General features: G+C 43.7%; 1 protein-coding gene across 3 annotated transcripts in view; it reads left to right on the top strand.

The window, feature by feature from the left end:
* Positions 1-21,110, top strand: part of ADD2 (adducin 2) — a 120,407-nt gene that overhangs the window by 18,268 nt on the left and 81,029 nt on the right. The window lies entirely within an intron of this gene.

Below are 21,110 nucleotides of genomic sequence, written 5' to 3'. Positions count from 1 at the left end.
TGTCCAAAGTGTGTGTGTTACAGAATTTATAGTCTCTTTGGCTTCCTCAAACCATTTTTGACAAGGCCTATTTGCATTTAAAACATTTTTGTCTGATAATTACAATATCATGATGTACCTTACAAAGACATCGTATCTTGTGTGTCCTTGTGAAAAGCAGGGATTCTTTCATTTCTCATGACATCGCTGCATTTTCTGTAACCTGTGGGATACATTGAGAAAATGACCTTCAGGCTCCAAGATGTATTCTTTTCCTAAGCTTTCTGTGCATTGTTCAGTTTTGGGAGTATTGTGCTCTGTGTTGGTTATCACACTTACAATGTATGATGAAAAGTGGCTGGGGATCAGGAAAAAACAAAATACATGGTCAAGTAGATGGAAAGTAGTTCAGATGAAGGAAGTCTGAAGGATCTTGGGTTGTTTGGATTGGGAAAGAGCAGGTGAAGTCACTATTTTGCTCTGTTGTTTATTTTAAAGGAAATCTTTAGTAAACTTGTTCATAAAATAACAACATATTTTGTAATGTGAATAATTCATTTTGTAAGTGTGAGTTTCTTTTAAGGGTAGGAAAGGAAGACCCACATTCATTACCTAGCAATTTCTATTACATCTTTCTCTAAAGAATCAATATGCCAAGGCAAACATTACCCCAAACATAAAATTGCATTCCTTTCTCTAGTTCAGTTCAAAGAAATATCCTAGGAAGTAAGAATCTTATATACAAATGAACTCATCTGTCTTTATGTTTCTGAGTAACGTGTCAGATGTCACATACATGAAACGTTGCCACCGGAATTCCAGCCTGTCGAGGTGGAAAGGCCCTAGAGATCTTCCAGTCCACCCTTCCCGCCTCGCCCCACCCCACCCCGCCCCTAGTCATAGGTTCTGGCAAATGGAGCTGAGAAAAGACAAGGCACTGACCCAGGGTGTAGCTGTCCGTAATAACTGCAAATCCGGGGTCCTGACAAGCTGCTCTTCAGGGCATTTCTTTCTAAATGTGATCTTCTCCCTTTTATAATGGCAGAGTTTTCAAGAGGTTATTTGATTTCAAGGAAAAGAGACAGGAAGAATATAAATTCCTTTCAAGAATCTAAAATATGGTACAGGAGATGGGTGGGGCTGAGGCAGGCTCTCTAGGGTCTAGGCCTCCATCTATCCTTAATTCTCAGCCCTGGATACAGGGGGAAAATTACAGCTATTTAAGCTTTGTTATAATGTTACAACGTATATTAGTTTCTTAGGGCTGCTTTAACAAAAATACTACAAACTGGATGCCTTAAAACAACAGAAATGTATTCTTTCAAAGTTCTGGAGGGTGACGTCTGAAATCAAGGTGTCAGCAGGACCATGCTCCCTCTGAAGGCTCTAAGGGAAGAAGCCATCCTTGCTTCTTACTGCTTACTGCTGGTGGTCCACAATGCCTGGTGTTCTTTGGCTTTTGCAGCTGTGTCACTCCCATATCTGCCTCCACTGTCACATAACCTTCTCCTCTGTGTCTGTGTGTCCCTTGTGCCTCTCTGTCCAAATCTCCTTTTCCTTATAACAACCCTGCTGCTGGATTCAGGGCCCATCCTAACCCCTATGACTTCGTCTTAACTTTCTGCAAATACCCAATTTCTAAATAAGGTCACAGTCACAGTATGTGGGGGAGACACTCACTATTCAACCCAGCAAGCAAAGTTACGATGATTTTATGTTTTAACTTTCGCTAAGAATTTATACTTGTATGGCCTACAAAGACATGTTGTTTCCTTAGCCCGGGAGGGAGGGAGGGGGAAGGGAAGTGGGAGGAAGAAGGCGCCTTGAACACTGTTTCCCAAAGTATGTCTGGTAGAGCACTGTTCTCAGGGAATGTCACATGAAACAGAATTTTCCAAGGTCAAGAGCGTTTGGGGACCCTGTATTTCATCCTCCTCGCAAAGCATCACCAGGCATCTAGGATATAAATGGTTGGGAAAAGTCCTGTTACAAGGACCTGGGTTTACCCTACCAATTCCAAAGTGTATTGGACAGGGAATTCTTTGTCTGTGTTAACACGCTATATCGATTAAGTATTGCCTCCAACTTCATGAAATAGAAAACCAACTGCAGTAGCTTAGTCCAATAGGGGTTTATTTCCCTCACTTAGAAAGTTCAGAGTTCAGCAGCCCAGGGTTGGCTCAGTGGCTCACGATGTCGTCAACATGCCAGGCTCCTTCTGTCTCTCTGCTCTGCCATGCTTCGTAGGTGGTGTTCTTCCTCTTGAAAGTTTGCAGACCAGCTACTCTGTTTCCAATCTCCCAACTATTGATGTTCCATCAGATGTTACAGAAAAACCCAAATGAACTTTTTGGGTCAACCGAATAGCTTCTAGACAGAGAGAGAAGGAGGAGGAAGTGCTGAGGGAGAAGGGATAACATTTCTATCAGGAACTTACACTTGCCCAGAAATTCCCTGCTGATTTCTGCTTACACATTCCTTTTTTAATTTTTATTTATTTATTTTTTGTGGTACGCTGGCCTGTCACTGTTGTGGCCTCTCCCGTTGCGGAGCACAGGCTCCGGACGTACAGGCTCAGCGGCCATGGCTCACGGGCCCAGCCGCTTCGCGGCATGTGGGATCTTCCCGGACCGGGGCATGAACCCGTGTCCCCTGCATTGGCAGGTGGACTCTCAACCACTGCGCCACCAGGGAAGCCCTACAGATTATTGACTAGGACTGTATCAAATGGTTGCTTCTAGCTTCAGGGAAGGCTGAGAAGTGGAGGTTGAGGGGGCACACTGTGCCTTGGATAAAATTGAAGTTCTGTTAGTAAGAAAGAAGGGGTGAATATTGCATGGGCAGCTGGCAGTGACTGCCACACACACAATTTGCCATGGCATTAGTGACCAGGAGATCGCCGTTCTTAAACATTTGTCCCCACTGTCCTTCACAAGAGAATGCTTCCTATAGAATTTCAGGTTTTTCTCATCAGCCTTCAGGTTTAGTCCTGCCAAACATTTTCACTTAGAACATCTCAAGCAGCTTAAGAGTGCCCGTACTTGTATGGTTCCATGCTACACTAAGTGCCTTATAAATGGCTTGATGTGTATTTGCACTCCTAAACTAATTTCATTTTCTTCAACGTGCTCTAATGGATTTTGGACCTTCCCTCTCTAACAACCTGAACTCCCTTAAATATATAGCTGCCATATTTAAAGTAATACACTTGGGATGCACTGTAGAAGTTATCGCCAGCTCTTCTGGCCAACATTTAAAGCAGCAAAAAGACAGAGGCTTTCACTTTCTTAGAGGCAATAGATGCTGCCTTGTGGCCCAGGAAACCTCGTCAGTGGCAAGGGTCTTCAGTGATCACCACTGTGGCCACACATTCTAATCACCGGGAGAGCTAAAGCACATGCCTCCAATTCCAGGTAGGGCCTACAATGAAGAGCCTCCTGTAGGAGAAGGAGGCTTCTCCTTTACTTTGTGTGGTCAGGGAGAGCACAGGCAGGGGGAAGGAGGCATTACTGCAGCATAACCTAGCTTAACCTGACGAATACAACAAACAGTAATGTCAAAGATACAGAGACAGGGCTTCCTTGGTGGCGCAGTGGTTGAGAGTCCGCCTGCCGATGCAGGGGACACGGGTTCGTGCCCCGATCCGGGAAGATCCCACATGCCATGGAGCGGCTGGGCCCGTGAGCCATGGCCGCTGAGCCTGCGCATCCGGAGCCTGTGCTCCGCAACGGGAGAGGCCACAGCAGTGAGAGGCCCGCGTACCGCAAAAAAAAAAAAAAAAAAAAAGATACAGAGACAAACAACAGATTCCAAAAGAGGCTTCTTTTTGATCTCTGCGTCAATTTGTGACATTTCTAACCTTACTTCTGTGGATGACTGAGGAGGAGGAAAGGGCCCACATGATAAGGCAATCAGGTCATCAAGCCTGAGCACGGGAATGTTCTTCACAAGTGAGGGCCTAGTGGCCTGGGGGGAAAGCAGTCATACAGATTATGCTATTTTCCATTTTCTGCTATGAATACAAGCTGTCTCCTTTGTTCTGGGTGGAGGTAACCAATCTGGGATGTCAAAACACCTGTTTTTTCTATCAGCAAGAACATGTCACAATTTTTTTAAACTCATAAAAATTTTATGCCATTATGAATTTCTAAGAAAGCACAGGTCACAGTGGCCTCATATCCAGTGTGATATGAAGGCTGAGGCTGAAAGGAGCAAATGCCCTTATACCATTTTGGTGGTTGATCTAGTGTACAAAACAATTGAGTTTCAAATTGTAATGCCCCTGAGTGCAAAGGAAACAATTTGTTTATCCTTGAGTAATGTTTCAGAAAGGTCAGTCAGTCTGAAATTGTAAGTGGTTCCAAGCCACCGACCCATAAAGAGATACTATCCCTGGAACATAAAACGTGTGTAGACGGTATAAAGAAAAGGGCAGAAGAGAGAATGAGTTTCTCTTGCTTGAGTGATTGTGCTGTGGCATGATGGGAGAACATGGCATGATGGGAGAGCACATGCCATAGAGCTCTAGATTGTAATCTTGAGGTTTGGCTTCCTTGTTTGAATACACTTCTGAATTCTTCATTCCTGGACCATTTGCTATGCCTTTGCTGCATCTTAGCACTTGGCCCAGAGCCTCATTTGGTTTTTTTTTTTTTTTTTTTTTTTGCGGTATGCGGGCCTCTCACTGTTGTGGCCTCTCCCGTTGCGGAGCACAGGCTCCGGATGCGCAGGCCCAGCGGCCATGGCTCACGGGCCCAGCCGCTCCGCGGCATATGGGATCCTCCCAGACCGGGGCACGAACCCGCATCCCCTGCATCGGCAGGCGGACTCTCAACCACTGCACCACCAGGGAGGCCCCTCATTTGGTTTTTAAAAGCTATGAGTAGAAGACACAGACCTACTAGAGAATGGACTTGAGGACCTGGGGAGGGGGAAGGGTAAGCTGTGACAAAGTGAGAGAGTGGCATGGACATATATACACTACCAAACGTAAAATAGATAGCTAGTGGGAAGCAGCCTCATAGCACAGGGAGATCAGCTCGGTGGTTTGTGACCACCTAGAGGGGTGGGATAGGGAGGGTGGGAGGGAGGGAGATGCACGAGGGAAGAGATATGGGAACATATGTATATGTATAACTGATTCACTTTGTTATAAAGCAGAAACTAACACACCATTGTAAAGCAATTATACTCCAATAAAGATGTTAAAAAATAAAATAAAATAAAATAAACTATCAGTATTCTATATTTTAAAAAAGTTTGGCTCAGGTGCTAATCCAGAAGCCCCAGGCTGTGCTCAGTGGTGGGAAACCCAGCCAGGGGGCAGTTGCTGTCTTGCAGGTAGGTGTGGATGAGACCTGGAACTCTGGGACTGCAGGCCCGGGGGGCTCAGTGGGTATTCGCAGGCTGGTACACTACCAAATAAAGACTTGACCCCAGGTATTTTGACTCCCAGGCCAGTGATTTCTCATCTCACCCCCATCTGGGAGGTGGCAGAATAAGAATGCCTGAATTAGAATCCTGATTGTCCCCACTTACTAGCAGTGTGACCTTGGACACATCACTTCTCTTGCTCAGTTTCCTCATCTTGGTGGCACCTACTTCATGTAGGTTATTGTGAGGATTAAAAGAATGATTGCATGGAGTTAGTGCCTGGCCCCACGTACTGTTCCCTAAGTGTAAGCAGCTCTATTACTACTAATCCTTTTCATATTTGCATCGTCTTTAAGTCTCTAGAATGAGAAGGGAGCTGAGTAGTATGCTAGGTACTGAAATTGAAGAGACTCCTCAGAGAGACTCACCATGATGAATAATTCCACTCCCCACTGATGATGCTGGAAGGGCTTGGAGGAGAGCCCTGTTCATTCTGCTCGAGAGATCAGAGAAAACTTCACAAGGGGTTGACAATTTTTTTTTTTTTTTTTGCGGTACACGGGCCTATCACTGTTGTGGCCTCTCCCATTGCAGAGCACAGGCTCCAGACGCGCAGGCTCAGTGGCCATGGCTCACGGGCCCAGCCGCTCCGCGGCATGTGGGATCTTCCCAGGCCGGGGCACGAACCCGTGTCCCCTGCATCGGCAGGCGGACTCTGAACCACTGCGCCACCAGGGAAGCCCGGGGTTGACATTTGAACTGGGCCTCAGAATGCAAGTAGAATACTCCTGTTTGATTAGATTCCTTCTTGGAAGAATCCTTTTAAGCACAAAAGCTATTTTTTATTTATTGGGTGCTATTTTATAAGTGACAGTCATAGTTGCAGACTCCCCAGCTCATTATTATTTGAGTTGTGTCAAGGGGATATTTATTATTCACAACTTCCCCCCACCCCCAGTTTACAAAACCTATAGGTTTTAAAAATAGATTTGTTTCATGGTGAATTTAGGTTAAAAGAGTCCTTGTTTTGGCCATAGTCTACATGGAGAGATATTTGTGTAATATACCGAGTTAATCTGTCTCTCTAACTGTCAGCTATAGGGCTGCATTCATTTTATCTCTTCTTCGCAGGGTCTTTTGTTGTCCTTGGATACCCACCTGACATATGTCCCTGAGTATACACTCAGCAACTGATTAATCATAAAAATGATGACATTCCTTGGGGTAATTGACATTATAGAAAAGCATCTGCTGTCTTTCTCAAGAGGGAGGGGTAGGCAGTCTCCGGGTCGGCACAGACAGCTGCTCTCCCTGGGTGGGAGTGTTCCGAAGCAGTGGTCTGGCTGTAGAGGGGGATCTGGTCTCCAGCACATGGCACTTCCCTGCTTTGTGCTGGGATGTTAGAAACACCATGCTAACCTCAGAGATGGGGCCTGTGCCTCTGGAGAAGACCAGTCGCCCTTACATCTGGGTATAATTTCCATACTCCTGACGGCTCCTCCCACGGTGGCAATCTGCTCTCTCTGGTCTGTATTTTGTGGCAGTGTCTGGAAAAGGGGTGGGGAAATAATAAAGAAAACAAAACAAAACCTATAGCAAGGATGGGGTAGGGGCACTTTACAGTTCACTTGAAATCTTAGGTTCAGTTCCATTCAGATCCAAAGCTTGAAAGAAGAGAACCAGAGGGCACATCCAGGTCACCACCACATCCTGTTTGATTTTTTAATCCTAAACAATCCCAAATGCATGTACTTTTCTCCATCTCCCCCATGCTCTGGTCCAGTCCCCATCATCCCCATCCTGTTTAAAATGCATTAGTGCTTCCTGTTATTCTCAGAAAAAAGGCAAAACTCTTCTCTGCTCCCATCTCATAGCACTTGCTCCCTTGCCCACTCAGTCCAGCTTCAGCCACACTGGAGTTCTTTCTGCTGTTTACACTCACCAAGTGCTTTCCAGCCTCAGGGCCTTTGCACTATCTGTTCCCTCTGCCTGAACTGCCCTTTCACAGGGTCTTCCTTGGCTAGTTCCTTCTTGTCATTTATAACTCATCCTAAGTATTGCCTCTTCCGAGGGCATTCTCTCTCTCAGTATATATGCATTTACCTACATAATATACGTACATATATTTACACCTGTACACACACACACACTTAATTTTTTAAAACTATTTGAGACTGAACTGCAAACATAATGCTTCCCATCTACCTCTAAGTACTTCAGTGTGTGTTTCCTAAAAACAAAGACATTCTCTTATATAACCAAATACAATTATTAAAACCAGAAAATTAACATTGGTACAATCCTATTATTGAATCTACAGACTCTTAAGCTTTTGCCATTGTTCCACTAATATTCTCTTAGAGCAAGATAAAACAATTTTTTTCCTGGTCCAATATTCCATCCAGGATCATTTCTCTTTGGGATAGCCTGGAATAGTTCCACAGTCTTCCTTTATCTTTCGTAACCTTGACATTTTTTAAGGATCCAGGCCAGTTCTTTCACTGCATGTTTTTCAGTTTGGATCTGTCAGATGTGTTCTCATGAAGAGGTTCAGACTGTGCATTCTTGGCAGGACTAGCAGTGAGCTGGTGCTGTGTTCTCTGAGCATCCTCTCAGGGGGTACGCACTGCCAGTCTTCTCTACTGTAACGTTACTATTCATCTCTTGTAATTATGAAGTACCTTGTGGGGATGCACTCTGAGACTGTATAAACATCCTCTTCGTCATCATCGTTTTGCCCAATAGATTAGCATACAGTGATGCTTCTTGCTTGAAACAATTATTACCATGTTGCTTTCCAAATGGTGAATACACCAACCTCTTTTTTTTTTTTTTTTTGCGGTACGTAGGTGTCTCACTGCTGTGGCCTCTCCCGTTGCGGAGCACAGGCTCCGGACGCGCAGGCTCAGCGGCCATGGCTCACGGGCCCAGCTGCTCTGCGGCATGTAGGATCTTCCCGGACCGGGGCTCGAACCTGTGTCCCCTGCATCAGCAGGTGGACTCTCAACCACTGCGCCACCAGGGAAGCCCCAACCTCTTTTTTTGTTTGTTGGTTTAGAGCCCATTTTCCTATTTTTTTCAAAAATTTTATTGTGATAAAATACAAATAACATACCATCTTTTTTTTTTACAACTTTATTGGAGTATAATTGCTTCACAATGGTGTATGTTTCTGCCTTATAACAAAGTGAATCAGTTATACATATACATCTGTTCCCATATCCCTTCCCTCTTGCGTCTCCCTCCCTCCCAGACTCCCTATCCCACCCCTCCAGGCGGTCACAAAGCACCGATCTGATCTCCCTGTGCTATGCGGCTGCTTCCCACTAGCTATCTACCTTACGTTTGGTAGTGTATATATAACATACCGTCTTAATCATTTTTAAGTGTTTTAAGTGTCATACAGTTCAGTGATTGCCCTCTTTTAATTCTCTTCATTGCTCTTATCACTCTGAGTTTTTAAAATTTATTTTATTGAAGTATAGTTGATTTACAATGTTGTGTTAATTTCTGCTGTACAGCAAAGTGATTCAGTTATATATATATATATATTAATATACATATATACACATTCTTTTTCATATTCTTTTCCATTATGCTTTATCAGAGCATACTGAATATAGTTCCCTGTGCTATACAGTAGGACCTGTCGTTTATCCATTCTGTATACACTGGTTTGCATCTGCTAATCCCAAACTCCCAATCCATCCCTCGCCAATGCCCTGCTCTGAGTTTTAAATAGGATGTTATTTATTATCTATCTAGGATGTGAACTCCATGAAAACAGGAGCCTTACCTGTCCTATAAACTAGTACATCTCTCCTCGTACCTGGAACACTGTCTGACACCTAGAAGGCTCTCAGTAAATATTGATTCATGAATGACTGATTGTACATGGCTGAATGGAGAAATATGACCCAGCAGCATTTGGCTCCCACGTGTCACCCCCTCTGGCCTCTCCAGGTTCCTTGGTTCTGCTCTCACATTAGCTTTCCTTTGATTCCTCATACTGGCCGTGCTCTGGTCCACCACAGGGCCTTTGTACATGCTAATGCCCCAGCCTGGAATACTTTCTCTTCCCTGCTTCATTGTTGACTCTTATTCTTCCCTACAGTGTCAGTACAAAGGTCGCTTTCTTAGAGATGCTGTCCCTGACCTGCCTGACCTGCTTTACTAGGAGGCCAAATTCGCTAATGATAAGGATTCCCAGCACAGCGTGCCCCTCCTACACAGCAGCTGTCACGGGTGCAGGTACAGTTGTTTCTGTGGTTACAGGTCAGTGCCTATTTCCTGCACCAACCTCCACCTTCCATGCTTGCCGGGATGTTGCCTGGTTTTGCTCACCATTCTACCTTCTACACGGCATTTGCTGAATGCTTATTTCCTCAGCTGAATCACGCAACATCTAACAACAGCGTTCGTCCCTTTTCTGCAAGAGTGTTCCATTTGGATGGAGTTGATTGAATGAGCAACTCGGCCAATTTAAATCTTCAGTGTTTGGTAGAAAATTCTTGTCAGTGTTCTTTTAATACTGTGAAGTGTTCAACAGTGCTATTAAATTATTCCTTAGCCTTTACTTCTGTCAGATACTTACTCAGAGTTTTAAAACAGTCAAATGCATTTTGTTTGGGATGTTCAGTCCAAATGCTTTCATTTTCAATGCTGAGTGATTTGTAAGCATGTAATATTGTGACCCTAAATTGCCAAATGAAGCTCATTTGATTTACTAAAAATACCAACATGATCTGCAAGCTGGGGTAGTCTTGTTATGTTTCAGAGGAATCTAGCTAAGTTTCTTATCAGAAAAATACACTCAGAATAATTTCTTGCTTCATGTGAAACGTTTAAACAACCTCTCTGCCTTAAACTTTGTTATGAAAAACCAATATTCTGGAATTCACTCCCCAAGGTATTATGAGTAATTCTGAGAAGGGAATATTTAAAGACAATGTCTTCATTTTCTTGGCAAATTAAAACCTTGGTTTGAAAGGCATTGCCACCTTCTTAATAGCTTGTGCTTGTCTTTGCTGTGCACAGAGATGGCTTTAAATAAGCTACAGCCACAGCTTCCAGGAGGCCTTACTTCTGGGTTTTTAAAACCAGGTTCTTAAAAAAATAAACCTGACAAATCTTCCTGAATTTTACAAACTTATTTGCAGTTTTACACACTTATTGAGAAGAAAAAACATTTCTTCTCTTCTTGTATCAATCTTAAGTTTTGAAGTGTGCATTCTCTCATAAATTACCTGGGTGATTGTAATGTACAAAGCAGCAGCATAAAGATAACCACAAGTTACCACCGTCAATGACACTGAACATTTTCTGTAGAGCAGAGATGCCTCATGTTCACATGTATCTCATGGTAATCCAACTCCCAGAGAGACAGGGTAAAAATACAGCCACATTATACTTTGCACTTACCCTTTTATGAGTCATACATACAATGTACATATTATACAATTGTACATACACACACATACACATTACTGTGTTGGGCGATACATACAAAACCTTGCTCTTTTTTTTTTTTTTTTGCGGTATGTGGGCCTCTCACTGTTGTGGCCTCTCCCCTTGCGGAGCACAGGCTCCGGACGCGCAGGCTCAGCGGCCATGGCTCACGGGCCCAGCCGCTCTGCAGCATGTGGGATCTTCCCGGACCGGGGCACGAACCCGTGTCCCTTGCATCGGCAGGCGGACTCTCAACCACTGCGCCACCAGGGAAGCCCCCTTGCTCTTTTTTTATGGGTAATTATTTCACTTCATCTAAAAGAGACAATATATATATATAAATATTAGAATTTAGAGAAGAACACCCAAAACTTAGTTTTGTCCTGTCAAGAGCTGGCTCCAAGCAGGTACAGCTGAGCTGCTTGTGGTGTTTCATTCAGCCCAGTGCATGTATTCACTGGTGATGTACCTGATGGCACATTTGCATGTGAGCAGACATGAATGGGCTTTACTTTCCAAAAAATTACCGACTCAGAAATAGAATTTTCCTATTCAAGGACATGTTTTAGGCAGTTCTCAAATCTGCAGGAGGAAAAGAAGAATTAACCCAAGATATTGGTAGTCTCAGACATACTTAAATTAGGAATATTAAAATGCATGGCTTATTATAGTTTTTCAAATAGTTAGAGAAGGTGGAATCAAATGCCTGTAGAACCCCTGTTGCATTTCTTTAGAATCTTCAGGGTTCTCAGAACACAGTTTGAAAACTTCTAAACCAGATCAACATCCTCATTTTATTGCTGATTAGAGGGATGTGAAAACTTGATCAATTGATTTGCCTACAAGCCCATCGCTGGGTGGGGTGTGTGGTGGAGGAGCTGAGATTATGATCCTGCCCTCCTGACTTTAGGGTGGTTAGTACTGGTCTGAAGTGAGAGAGGAATAGACAGAGAGAAAGAAGAGAGAGAAAAGAGGAGAGAAGGAGAGGAGAAGAGAGGAGGCGAGAACGAACCAGTTAATGTCAAAGACTGACAATAAATAGTGATAACCTAGTTAGAGCTGCAGATGATGGTTACTAGTTAGATTTTGAAAAATAGCCTTAATTGGGCTTCCCTGGTGGCGCAGTTGTTGAGAGTCCGCCTGCCGATGCACAGGACACGGGTTCGTGCCCTGGTCCAGGAAGATCCCACATGCCGCAGAGCGGCTGGGCCCATGAGCCATGGCCGCTGAGCCTGCGCATCCAGAGCCTGTGCTCCGCAACGGGAGAGGCCACAACAGTGAGAAGCCGCATACCACACACACACACAAAAAAAAACAGCCTTAATTTTTTAAAGAGCATTTTTAGGTTCACAGCAAAATTGAGCAGAAGGTACAGAGATTTTCCTATTTACTCCCTGCCCCACATACATAGCCTCCCCCCTTGTCAACATGCCCAGCCAGCATGGTACATTTGTGACAATCCATGAACCTACACTGACTCATCATTAGCACCCAAAGCCCGTAGTTTACATCGAGGCTCAGTTTTACTAGTTAGATTTTAAGTAAAGCTTCAGGTTGGAGGAGGGGCTTCCCCCAGCCCTGGAAAGAGAGGTAGGGCCCAGATTGTCACCACCCACAAAGGTGTGGCACATCCCTATTGTACCACAAGCTGGGGGCAGGTTGTTCCCCTGTGGGCCGCCGCTCCCTCCCACTTCTCCAATAACTGGTGGCTCTTTGTATGGCAGTCCTAGTGTGCGGCGGCTGTCCTGGTCCGAGGCAGGGTGATACACCATGAACCAGTCGCGAACATGCATCCGTTCCTTCCCTCCTGGACAACTGCAAAGCCAGAACTGGATCGTTTTCTGTGTTGAGAGTTGTGCTTCTTATAGGCTTATGCCTGGGGCTTGTGGAACCTATGACTTTCCCTAGAAGTTGCCTGATTAAACACTAACATCTAATGCAAGTAAGCAGCCGTTTTCTAAAATGGGGCCGTTGCCGAGTAATAGCACATATTCTTCCCTTCCTCCTTTTACTGCTCCCACCCCCCACTGACTGAGCTGGCTTCACTTGCAGGTAACCTCCTCCTGCGCCCTTTTCTTGCCTCCTCCAGCCCTGATAGATTTTTTAATATATTTATTTTATTTATTTTTGGCTTCATTGGGTCTTCGTTGCATTGCACAGGCTTCTCATTGCGGTGCCTTCTCTTGTTGTCGAGCACGGGCTCTAGGCACGCGGGCTTAAGTAGTTGTGGCTCACGGGCTCTAGGGCGCAGGCTCAGTAGCTGTGGCGCCCAGGCTTAGTTGCTCCGCGGCATGTGGGATCTTCCCAGACCAGGGCTCGAACCCATGTCCCCTACATTGGCAGGCGGATTCTTAACCACTGTGCCACCAGGGAAGCCCAGCCCTCATAGATTTTTGTTTTCTGTCTCTATACTGATACATTCTCTTTCCCAGTTTTACATATTTGCTATTTCTCTCCTTTACTGAGTTGCTAAGAATGCGTCTACTTATTTATAACCAGCTCTTGGATTAATCAGTTTTGTTTCATTAATTTTTATTATCTTATTTAATTCCTTTCCTCTTTCCTTAGGTTTATTCTGTTTTTCTAACCTTTAAAGCTGAATGCTTAGCTATTTTATCTTCATTCTTGTTAATGGAAGTATTAAGGCTATGAGTTTGTTTCCAAATATGGCTCTGGCTACAGCTCCTAATTGTCAATATATCATGTCCTCTGTCATTTTCTAAATAATATGCGATTGCATATTATATGTGAGGTTAACAATATGCGAGGTTAGACTTCCTCTCTGAACAAATGTTATTTTGGGGAGAGTTTTAGGATTTCTAGTTGGCAGTTTTTGTTTTTTTTTTTGCAGTACGCGGGCCTCTCACTGTTGTGGCCTCTCCCGTTGCGGAGCACAGGCTCTGGACGTGCAGGCTCAGCAGCCATGGCTCACGGGCCCAGCCACTCCGTGGCATGTGGGATCTTCCCGGACCGGGGCACGAACCCGCGTCCCCTGCATCGGTAGGCGGACTCTCAACCACTGTGCCACCAGGGAAGCCCCAGTTGGCAGTTTTTTGTTGTTAAAATTTATTAGCTGGTTTTAATGTTTTGTGGTCAGAGAATATGTCTTTCTCAGTATTTAAGGTTTACTGGAAGTTCCTTTGTATCCTAACTTGTAATGAATTTTTATAAATGTTCCATTAAGGTATAATACAAATATCTCTAAGACCTCCTGCCTGTTTTTAATATGCAATTTACCTTTTCCTTTAATACGCAATCAAAATGGTTCAAGCCCCTATTCTACAAACTGTGGGAAGGCCTGTGCCTTTCCCAGATTCCCCAAGACTTTTTGCGTGGAGGGGTGAGCATTTCTTGGTCCACCTCCTACTCCATGCTTTTGGTGCTTCTGACCATGACCTTACCCAGCAGGCTGTTGGTCATGACAGGCCCATTACACTGCAGTATCAAGTCACGCCATGATCTCAGTGGCTGAACACAACAGAGATTTCTCTTTTTTTTTTTTTTTTTTTGTGGTACGCGGACCTCATACTGCTGTGGCCTCTCCCGTTGCGGAGCACAGGCTCTGGACGCGCAGGCTCAGCGGCCATGGCTCACGGGCCCAGCCGCTCTGCGGCACGTGGGATCTTCCTGGACCGGGGCACGAACCCGTGTCCCCTGCATCGGCAGGCAGACTCTCAACCACTGCGCCACCAGGGAAGCCCGAGATTTCTCTCTTGCTCCTGCTGCAGGTCCACCGAATTTTGGTGGGGAGACCTGTCCCATGTCTTCCTTACTCAGAGACTTAAGCTGGTGGAGTTGTCACCATTTGGAAATTGCCGGTAGCTGCAGCAGGAGGAAGGTTTCTAAAATGCTTCTTTCCAGATGAACACCTGTCCATATTTCATTGACCACAAAAAGACACGTGGCAAGACCAAACTGGAAGAGAGTGGGGAATTACCACCCTCGCCTATACCTGAAAGTAGAGAGGAAACAGATACCGGTGAGCATCACACTTGAGAGCCTGCCTTCCAGAGCAGTTGCCCTCTTTTTTAGTACATTTGCTCTCACCAAACCTGTCCTTTCTCCTTTATTCTCCCAAAGCACCACTAACCCAAGGCTCTTCTGCATGTCAGACTTTTAATCAAAGGGTGAGGCGGACAGAAGCCATTCACAGTATAGGGCTGGAAACAACTTTTACATTCAATGTCAGCCATCAGTGATTCTCGAAATGAGAATTTTTCACTGTCTGCTTCTGTCTACAGGCCTCTCTTTTTTGCTGTGTTCTGTCCCAGTGCCCCTGCCTGTCCCTGCATCTCTCATCTTTACCCATTTGCTGTTTGCAATAATTACTTCCTCTGTAGGGCAATTCATCCCCTTGTCTCACCATCTTTTTCCACATCAAGGCTGGGGAAGGTTGGCAAATAGAAGGAAACACTTGTTTCCTTTACGAGCTGCACTCCTGACACCAAATGTCTGACTTTATTCCCCCCACACTGACCAATTCCCCAACACTAGCTGGGTGTCCCATAATTCAATTCAATTCTGACACTGTTTACCTGGAGAAAGATCCTGCAAGTTAAGGGCTCAGTCCCGTGAGGTTGCCCCCATTTCAGATACCAATTGCAAGTCCAGGCCTTTGCAACTTCTGACTGACTGGCTAGAAACCAGGGGTTCCCACAGCCCCCTCCTTGGGTTCAATAATTTGCTAGAACAGCTCACAGAACTCGGGGAATCACTTACTTACATCCACCGGTTTATTATATAATAAAGGATATAATAAAGAATAAAGATGAACAGCCAGATGAAGAGGTGCTTGGTGAGGTCTGGAAGGGTCTCAAGTGCGAAAGCATCTGTCTCTGTGGAGTTGGGGTGCACCACCCTCCCAGCACATGGGTGCGTTCATACTCTCCAGACCCTGTACTTTAGGGATTTTTATGGAGGTTTCATCACATAGGCATGATTGATTGATTATTATCTCAACCTCCAGCTCTTCTCCCCACCCCAGAAGATAAAGGGTGGGGCTGAAAGTTCCAAGATTCTACTCATAGCTTGGTCTTTCTGGTGACCATCCCCCAGCCAAGAGCCTACCAACAGTTACCTCATCAGAACAAAAGATGCTTCTATAATCTAGGAACTTCCAAGGGATTTAGGAACTCTGTGTAAGATGCGTTTATCAACCCCTCACTTAGGAAATTACGGGGGTTTTAGGAGCTCTGGGTCAAAGACCAAATATTAGAACAAAAGTCACTCCTAGCACCCCTATTATGGAAATTTACAAGGGTTTTAGGCACTCCAGGTTGGAACTGGAGGCACTGACTAGTATATATATTTCTTATTACTTCACAGCAAGGGAGGCAGGAGCTCACTTTTCATTTTTTAAGGGTCCCATCAAAAAATTTCCTAGGCCAAAAAACAAGACAAAACAACCCACCCTCTCCACTATGTCCCTGAATAAATGATGCTTTTCTTAGAATAAAGAAAAGCTTTGCTGAAATGTTTGTTTTAACTGGCATTTTATTCTGCTCTAGATGCTTGCAGTGAAATTCTTTTGTATAATGTTACGTTCAGTATACACCTTGCTATCTAAATCTTTTGGGTTCCTGAGTTTGTATTGTGAGGACGTGGATAGTGAGGGATTCTCTTAAATTTAATTAATCAACCTATTCATGTTCTTTACCTCCTTGCCCATTTTTTAGCCTCTTTAATTTGTCATGACTGAGAAGCATATTAATGTCATCCATTATTATTGGGATCCTGTTATTTTCTCAACAATTCTCAATAGATTTTGCTTTATATCTACAGTCCAATACTATGTTATGTGATGCATAATAGTTCAATATGATATTTTCATTGTGGGAATTACTCTTTTCAAGTATAAAATAATCTTTGTATCATCTAGGTTTTTTACCTTGAATTTAATTGTTTTTGACATAAATATTGCAACTCATAGATTGTTTACATTTATTTCTCCCTGGTGCATATTTATCCAGCTAATTACTTTTAGTCATGTTGTATGACTTCATCAAATACATATCTTTTTTTTTTAGATCTGCATAAGATTTATTGATCAGATTGTTTTAGAAAACCAACAGCAAAACACTGACAAGATACATAAATACAGATTGGACATTTTAGGGTAAATTCACTATATTTCCTACCTGCTTGTAGGAAACAAGGTAAGGTGGGAAAAGCTGTCCTGAACATACAACATGCACACCAGAGTGCAAAAGGACTTCCACACTATTTAACAGGACGGTGGCAAATAGTTTTAAAGTAAGGCAAGCATTGTGTGTGGCCTAAGCATACCCTGTACCAAGAGCTAAGCCCAGGCTCGCCTCAGAGACTGCATGTGAGTGAGGTTTCCCTTTCTTGCCTAGTTCTTCCAGTAAAATCCTCATTGGCAGGTGCCTTTACAGGGAGATGCCTGGTGCTGTCCCTGCTCAGACTCTGTGTACAAGGAAGTGGCTTTAGAGAAAGTCAGTGTGTTTCTGATGCCTCTTTTGTATTCTAAATGTGCAACTAGTAAAACAGCAATTACTAACTACAGCTTGGTGAAACTGCCTCTGACTCACCCTGTACAGTGACTAAGCACGGCCTTTTAAAAACTTCTAAAAAGTGAAAAAAAAAGAGATAAAAACATGAAAATTATATTAAAAAGATGGTACCACTTTTGAAGCACAACTCAAAACTTCTTTTCTTAACACCAGATGAGGGAAGAGGTCACTTTCCACTAAATCTAATGACCTTAGAAGGGAAACGCCACTGCTGGGCATGATCTGGTGGCAACGCACACAGAGGTTACAGAACTCTACCAAGCCTACCTGAGGCCCTGCCAACGCTCCTAGAGCACCTGAGGCATTTGGGGAACCTAAGGAATTTAAGCAAATGCTGACCAGTTTTGGAAGCTTATGATCATAGGACCATACACCCTCATCCATCCTGGAGCTCAATGCTAGAACAATGAAGAATAAGGAAATTGACTTTTTGTGCTATATCAGAGTGCTGGCAGGTAGACAATTCAGTAACCCATGCCACCTCTAAGCATCTTTAAGACCACATAAAGACAAACTGGTTTTACAGAATTAAGACCAAGTAGTCTTAGAGGATAATTCAACCTTTTCTACAAGCCAAGCTATATGGGTTATAGGAAACGTTGAGGCTCCTTCAAGAAGGGTGGAGGGCTTCCCTGGTGGTGCAGTGGTTGAGAGTCCACCTGCCGATGCAGGGAACACAGGTTCGTGCCCCGGTCCGGGAAGATCACACATGCCGCGGAGCGGCTGGGCCCGTGAGCCATGGCTGCTGAGCCTGCGCGTCCGGAGCCTGTGCTCTGCAATGGGAGAGGCCACAACAGTGAGAGGCTTGCGTACCGCTAAAAAAAAAAAAAAAAAAAGAATAGTGGAAAAGCAAGTATTTGCAAAGAGCCAAAGAAATGTAACCAAATGATGGGATTTCCTCTGCATCATACACAGCTTTTTTCTTCCAATATGTGCTAAGAGTTCTTTGGTGGTTACAGGAGAGACAGTCTAGAACGCAGGGCGGGAGACTATGCCAAAGCAGAAGAGTGAAGAGTGACATCTAAACTCACCATTAACCGCTGTCATCAGGTTGACCGCCTACAGCTAACTGGGCTGCTTATATGTTTGCTGGTTTCTAGCCCCTCTGTGATTCCTGCTTTTCAATTTCTAACTACACATTAGCCCCACTCCATTGAAAAGGAGGTGCTTGTGGGAAAAGGTAGGGAGAAGGGAGAACTATAAATGAATCAGTTGTTTGATAGATAAGTTGAAACACTGATTATCTATGGATTTCAATTATCTGTGCTTTACTCTGGGTAACGAAAGGTCACTGTTAATACACCTTTTGCTTAGAAATATTAATGTTTATTATTATATTTTTAAATCTAGCTATGTAATGGACATTAATAGTTTAGAGCAAATTTTTACATCATGTCACCAGGGCCCTGAAAAAAGAAGATTTGCCAGTAGAAAGGGTTTCAGTTTGGCCCCTGAACAGTTAAAATTTCAATCTATTCTATACTGGTTTATAGATTTTCCAGAATATGGAAAATACTTTATTAAATGAAGAAAGCATCATTTTTCTTCATTTAATAAAGTATCACATTCACAGATAAATTAGTATATACATGGGAGAACTGATAGTATTAAATATTAGATTTTAATTCTCCATTTAGAAAACTGCTTACAGGTAGACTTCCTTGTTCCTAGGCAAAGAAATGTAAGGTATGCAAACATGAGATAGTACAAAGATGACTGGGGAAAAGTCTCAATTCTAACAAACTGAAGAAACAATAAATCTCTAAGAGTTGGAGTAAGGAGACACTGGACTTGAAAGTCCAGCTTTACCAAGAGTTGGCCTAAGCCAGCCAATCACATCTCAAATTTTTGGTATAATTTGACTCTAAAGTAATGAGCTGGCTTCCCCAAGACAGATACAAAATAGTACTCTACCTGCTTTATAGTCACACCTTATATATAATCTGTATATATCCATATGTGTTTCTATATATTGCACTTAAACTTACGGGACTGCAGTAAGTTGGCTGGGAGTACCTCAAAGAGGCAGAGATGCAGCAGGCATAAACTTTCCTAAATCGAGTAACAGTGTCAGGAATTCAGAGTGCTGGCTTTGGATACACTAAAATGCCTGGTGACTCCCTATGTAAAATTCTAGTCATCTACATTTAAGTCATCATATACACAGTCTCATCTGGCATCCAGAACATGTGCACATGTGTGGTTCTATAGCCCTCAGAGCTGATCATACTACATCATTTTCACTAGTGTTATATTAAAAGAAAACACTTTAGACCAAGGATATGTACTTTTATGAAAACATCACACACAAGGTCTTGGATGTCAGGTCTCCAAAGTCTACCTCAAAGAAGACCGCCTTCAGAAGGTTTTAAAAAGGATGTTAGCAAGTGTGGATTGAACCAGTCTCTCTTTCAGATCTCTGGTGTCGTAGAACTAGAGACCTGCTTATATCCCAAGGACTATGGAAGGATAAGCACAGAGGCTGAGCATTCAGTCTTTGGTCCCTATCAATCCAGGACAAAGATCCTTTTGCCACCCTGGCTAGTGTGACTTGTTTAACTATGGATAGTTTCCCCCCAAACTTCCAGAGACTAGATTGGAGTCATGCAGCAAAGCTTTGTTTTGAACTAATGGAGCTGTTCAGACTGACTTGCTCTGGAGAGAGCTCCTCATTGGAGCAAGCCTAGCAGTGGGTGGTAAGAAGTTAAAGGCCTGACTGGTCATGGCAAGAGGGGGATGGGCCTCTAGAGGAGTTGCTCCTTTTCCTGCCTCCCCGCTACCCCCTCACTCCCCCAAAAGGACCCAGACTCACAGATGAAATGTTGTTACAAGACCTTGCAGAACACAGGCTCTACGAAATCAACCCCACATGGATGGGAGGTTATAATAAGGCCTGGAAGTTAGGAGTCCAAGTCTAGAGGCCACATTTTTCTCTTCCCCAGAACTGAACACTAGATGGTAACCTTTTAGCCATAACCTAAGGGTGATTTTATTTATTTATTTATTTATTTATTTTAATTTTATTTTTATTTTTTTTCCCAAGGGTGATTTTAAATCCACACATGAGCCTAAGAGATTCCCTTCTGGGACAAAGGAAAAAGAAGAATAATTTTAAAAGCTAAGCAAAAAAGAGGCACTTAAAGCAAAAACAGCCCTAGTCTCCCATCTGAGTCTCCTGTTAGGATGTAACCAACGGGATGATCAGCACTGTGCCCTCCTGCACACCTTTAGCACCTTTCATACACTGAAGGACTTCCAGCTGCTTACGTCTCAGTGACCAGTCTAGCAGCCTGATGGCAAAGCAAGTGAAAATTTAGGTCATTTCTTTTATAGGATTAAAATACCACACAAAACAAACCAGAACTAAAATTTCACACCAAAGTGAATGATCCTCAGTTTCATTCCTTCCTCATGTTAGTTTTTAAAATGATACTTAGTTCATCAGGAAGAATGACCTGTGGCTTTTCCCCAAGACCTTTTTCCAGTTACTAGGCAATTACTCACAGCACCATGCACATTAAAGCAGACGGAAAACGAGGCAAAAAGCTAAGAGAAAAATCAAGGGCCAGTTGGCTTTCTAGAGATAAAACCCATTGCCTGAGAATATGGCAGGTGCACGGCCCAGAGTGAGAAAAGAAACAGTTCTGAAAGGAAATGGCCAATATGACAGTCAAAGCTCACAGCCCAGAGCAGAAGCCCTCCCTGCCCTGCTCTACTCTGGCCTCTCATGAACTTACATTTATGTCCCACAGCATTTATGCCACGCACTTGGGGTCT

This window comes from Mesoplodon mirus, assembly GCF_964341445.2.
Source record: "Mesoplodon mirus genome assembly, chromosome: 14".
NCBI classification, from domain to species: domain Eukaryota; kingdom Metazoa; phylum Chordata; class Mammalia; order Artiodactyla; family Ziphiidae; genus Mesoplodon; species Mesoplodon mirus.
Note: the sequence above shows the minus strand (reverse complement) of the source record. Positions and strands in the feature narration are given on the sequence as shown.